The sequence below is a fragment of the Triticum dicoccoides genome, chromosome 1A (genome assembly GCF_002162155.2).
Source record: "Triticum dicoccoides isolate Atlit2015 ecotype Zavitan chromosome 1A, WEW_v2.0, whole genome shotgun sequence".
NCBI classification, from domain to species: domain Eukaryota; kingdom Viridiplantae; phylum Streptophyta; class Magnoliopsida; order Poales; family Poaceae; genus Triticum; species Triticum dicoccoides.
In genome coordinates, this window is record NC_041380.1 from 543,690,602 (window position 1) to 543,696,045 (window position 5,444).

The following is a 5,444-nucleotide window of genomic DNA, read 5'->3' on the forward strand; positions in this document are numbered from 1 at the left end:
TGTGGTGGCCCTGGAAAGGAAGGTGCACATAATGGCACCGCTGGGTGCCGAATCTGGAGAGGAAGCTAGAGGTGCGCCACTGCATGCCAACGGGGATCCCTATCTTCATCGTCGTCGCCGCACAACAGACCTCTCATTACGCTTGGTAGGATTGCAACAAGGGCTGAGCTGCAAAAAATCTAACCTATAGATTGGATTTTTGCGGGTCGTTTCATAAAAAAAATCCAACGGACGAGAAGGCGGTCGACGCGCTCTGGAATAATAGAGGTCCCAAAGGCTGGCTTTGGCACCTTGGAGGAAGCCTTCCAAGATGATGTATGAAGTAGATAGCTTGCTTTGAGGGCTTTGCTTGTAATGCTCTCCACTTCCGTCGGAAATCCCCAATCTATAGAAGAGAGAAGAGTTATGTTTACTCTCTGTAAACTAAGAGCATCTCTATACGATTCCTTAAAACCAGTCAGAGGTGTGAAAAATTTAAGTGTCGGCTCTCCCGACCCTCAAATATACTCAATGGGCACCACTTTCAGGATAAATTTCAGCCTCCCCCACACCCCCGCTCGCATTGAATCTTCACCAATGTTGCCTTCGGCATCCACCCGCAGCCCCCTCCGACGGCCTGCCGACACCCCGCAGCCTCCCCCCTCCCGACCCACTCCGATCTGCCCGCCAGTTGCCACCGTCACTGGAAATGACGCATATCTCTGTCACTGCTGCGATGGCCCTGTGGCCGAAAAAACTACTAGAGCTGCTTCGTTTGTTCGAAAACGAAGCCGGCGGACGACGGAGATGACATAGAGCCACGACTCGATGTTGTCACCTTCTATGTCCGCAAAGTATTCGGCGAATTGCCTAGGTGCATTTTTAGCTATTTTCATTTTGTTTAATAGCTTTTGCAATCAAATTCAGCCTAGAATATTGCATAATGTAGATGAAGAGGTTGAGGGAGATGGTCTTCGACGACTCTTCGTTGGACGAGGAGGAAGAAGATGATGCCGATTTTAAAATGTCCAGTCCTGTGATCGCTAATGAGCACCAGTCGATTATGCTTTTATCATGCTCTTTACTTCATTTTGACCCTTTTGTGTGTTTGAATTTGAATTATTTGAATTGTAAACTTTAAATTTGTAATATTCAATGAATTGTGTGAACTTTGATTATTAAATTTGGATTTAATATGTGTGCAAATATGTACTCCCTCTGTCCCAAGATAAGTGTCTCAACCTTAGTACAACTTTGTACTAGAGTTAGTACAAAGTTGTTGTACTAGAGTTAGTACAAAGTTAAGACACTTATTTTGAGACGGAGGGAGTAGTTGAAATTTAGCATGTACATAAAAACTTAGAAGAATTGGCGAAGAATTTTTTTAGGGATCAAAGTTTTACGGATTCGACTAGGAATTGTTTTTTTTTCTAATAGAGCAAATATAAGAAGTTAAAGAATAAGAGATCGTTTGAGGGGCTAAATTACAAGGGGATCAACTGAAGATGCTATAAGGCAAATGCCTCATTGGACACTAGTCTCTACCTCACTTGTTTGGGTCGGCCCATGTGCGGGCGTCTGTTTTTTAGTTTTATTTTTATTTTTTACTTTTCTGTTGCATTTTTGTCTTTTTCTACTTTAATAATTAGGAAATTTAAAAACTTTTGACATTTAAAAAACTTAGAATTTTGAAATAAAATGTTCAAGAAAACATAAAATGTTTGTGAATTCAAAAAATGCTTGAGATTTTTCTAAAAATGTTTGCATATTCAAAAAAATGTTATTAAAATCAAAGAAAGTCCATGTATTAAAAATTATTAATGAAATTGAACAAAATGTTTGCTAATTCAAAAATGTTCATGCATTTTAAAAAATGTCTTAAAATTTTATAAACTGTCCGTGAATTACAAAAGAGTTTACTGATTCATAAAATATTTGCTGATTCAGAAAATGTTCATGTTTTTCTAAAAAAATCGCAAATTTAAATAAAAATCCCCAATTTCGAAAAAAATGTTCGTCTATTCTAGAATTGTTTGCCGATTCAAAAGAAAATGCTTAAAACCCGTTTTCAATATAAAAATGTTCAATTTTTTTTAAAAAATGTTTGTAAGTAGTAAAAAAAGTTGACGATTTTTAAAAACACCCCAAAATTTGTAAAAGTGTTCACGAATGATCAGAGGTATGTAGTTAAACAGTAATGCTTCTGAGTCTTTGTGACTATATACCCACGTGAATTTTGAAGAATTAACTGCTGGGATGGAGCGGAATATTATAGTATGCTTTTTAAAAAATGTTTCTTGAAATTCAGAATAATTCTTAGAATTACCAAGTATTTTGACAAGCACGAAATTTTTTCAAAAAATGTGAACATTGCTTCAATTTCTGAATAAATTGTAAAAAGAAACATTTTCTTGCATTTGTGAATTTTTTTTCAAAATGCGATGAGATGTGAATAAAATGTGGTCATCACCATTAAAGATTATGATTTTTTTTCTCCCGTTGCAACCTACGGGCCCTTACAACTTCTGTTTTCCCCGAGAAAGAAACTAGTATAATGTTAGATTGTAAAATCGTCTTATATGCGAAGAGGGACAGTGGTATCCCAGCCCACCAAGATTCAAGTCCTGGTGCTCGCATTATTCCTGAATTTATTTTAAGATTTCCAGCGATGCGCTTTCAGTGGGAGGAGACGTTCCCGTCGATGACGAGGTGGCTACGGTGACTTCATAAATCTCTAGATGATATGCCGGTTCGGTGTCTCGAATGTGCTCATAGAGGTAGGGTGTGTATGCGCGTTCATAGAGGTGAGTGTATGAGCGCTCGTGTCTATACTGTGTTAAAAAAATGTCTTATATTGTGAGGCAGAGGGAGTATATCTTCTATATCTAAATAGCTAGCCCCCACTAACATATTTCTCTTAACATGCAAGCATGCCACATCATCAAGCAACATGCATGACAAAAGGCCCATCACAACATGCATTCATACACAGGAAAATGTCCGCCTCAACATGCAAACATAAATGAGATATTTAATAAATATTTTATAATATATTAATCAAACACAATAAAGCATATGGATTTGCAATTTTAGTCGTAGTATTACTATTTATGTTCCGTACAAATCAAATATCATCGAAATATAATGCAAATATTCCCGCAACGACGTGCGAGGTATCATCTAGTATTTACAACAGAGGCCAACATATATGAGGCGGAGCGAGTATATATTTACAACAGAGGCCAATTACCTTTTCAAAAAAAAGAAGAAAAAAACAGAGGCCAACTTACGCTGCGTTATAGGAGTCCAGGCCGGGCACTTGCTGTACTCCAGTTCGACCGGTGAAGGCGTGTGTCCAAGTAGCGGATTTGTTTCCGTCCGTTCAGCAGTACGACTCCAATCGTGTCAATCGTGTGCCGTCGATCGAGAGTACAAATACAGGGGTAAGATGTCGCCGGAGCAGTTCGTTGCCCGTACAGAGAGACAAAAGGAAGAAAAAAGAAGTCTGAACCCGTGCGCAGTCGGTTGCCCGCCGTCAGAGGCTTTGGAGGATGGGAGCGACCTTCTCGTCCGTTCTCAGGGCTCGGAGGGCCGGAGCAGAAGAAGATGAAGCCCCCTCGGCGGCACCCGATCGCGAGCAGAGGACGTCGTGGCCGGAGCTGGTGGACTGCGGCGCCATCGACGCGGCGTCCCTGATCTTGAAAGACAGGCCCGAGGTCTGCGTCTACTTCTACGACTACGGGAAGGACGCGCCGCCGACTGGGTTCGACCCCAAGCGCGTCGTCATCTTCCGCAACTCCGGCAACCGCGTCGTCAAGGCCCCAACACTCGGATAGCTCCGGACAGAGTCCCCTCCCAAAAAATATACTCCCCATCCAGTAGGATATGGAATCTTTTTGCTCTGAAGTAGGATATGGAATCTCAAAAATAAAATAAAAACACAGTTGGATGTATTATTTCTTTTGGCATAGATATTTTTTGCAGGAAGTCATAGTCTTTTCTTTAATTTTATTCGTACTTACATATTCTTCGCTGTATAATATAATATCAAGTAATTACTTAACTAATAATTTTAGAGTTCTTCTTTTGCCGGGCTAATAGTTTTAGAGTCAACTAGCAAAAGAGTATATGCGTTGCAACGGAAGAGAAAACATAACACACACTCTTAACTCAACAATCATCACTCAAGACCATAATAGATTCATCTCCTTTATTTTTACGAGGCATCATATTTGCGTTGCCGCTTATCCTCCATCTCACTCTCGCGGACGATGGCCTCGGTGTTCACACAAAACAACAAAAAGCATGTGCTGAATATGGTTAATCCTAAGGCGTCTCTCTCTCCCTCCCTCTCTCTCTCTCTCTCTCTCTCTCTCTCTATCTCTCTCACACGCTTTCTCTCACTCTCGCGATGAGAAATCTGTTGTTTTTCTCTGCGACATTTTTCAGAGGTATGCATGTGTAGTTATCGATATTTTCTTTTCCGTATATGATCATAGTGGGGTGTTTATTTGCAATCCGGATCGCCACCGGTATGAAAAAAAAGAATCTTGCGCTATAAATTATAAGTTTGCTTCCATAGTAATATTTTATAAATATTTAACATGTAAGATTAACATCATATTTAGATTCCACATATTTTTCTAATAAAATTTCATATATAATATGTTGAAATCGAAGTTACGGTTTAAAAGATACACATAATTTAGAAAATTATTTGGTTTGAGTCAAATATATTCTAAAATAATATTTAAAAATACTTAACAGGTAAAATAATCTCATATTCATATTCTACATATTTTTTCTAATCAAATTTCATCTCTACTATTAAAGGAGGATCGAACATCGTGATGGTTCGACCTCCTTCGATGGTTCAACCTCGTTCCCCGCCTTCCCCTTCGCACGATCGCTCTCTCCCCCCACGATAAAAGGAAACAAGAAAAGCCACGATAAGAAAAAAAGCAGCTACGACCCGGAACAGGGACACCTCCCACGTCCCACGTCCAGCAACCCCCTCGCTCCTCCCAATCCCCGTGTATCGCTCCCGAGAAAATTCACCATTGCCGTCCTTCATGCTACTAGCCGACGACGTCAGCCGCTTCATCGAGGTTGACGAGTCCCTCGACCCAAACCCAACCCTTTCGCTCGCCTGCGTTGGTGGTTCAGTCAGTCTCGATGGGGTCGGTTACTAGATCTCAATCATCCGGCTCATCTCCGCGACGGCACCCTCGGGCCTCGGCTTCGGCGGCGGGTCAAACCAGATCGCGCGTCGCGGAGGTGGCCGGCTGCGTGGAAGCTAGGCCTCCACCTTGAGCAGGGGATGGGAGTGGGACACATACACACGTATGCAACCCAGCAACCTCGGCCGCCGGTGTGCCGCCAACGACGAGCCTCCGGCAGGTGGCGACTTTCATCTGCACCGGCACATCCTCTAGGGCTGTGCGGTGACGGCTCGATCTATTCCT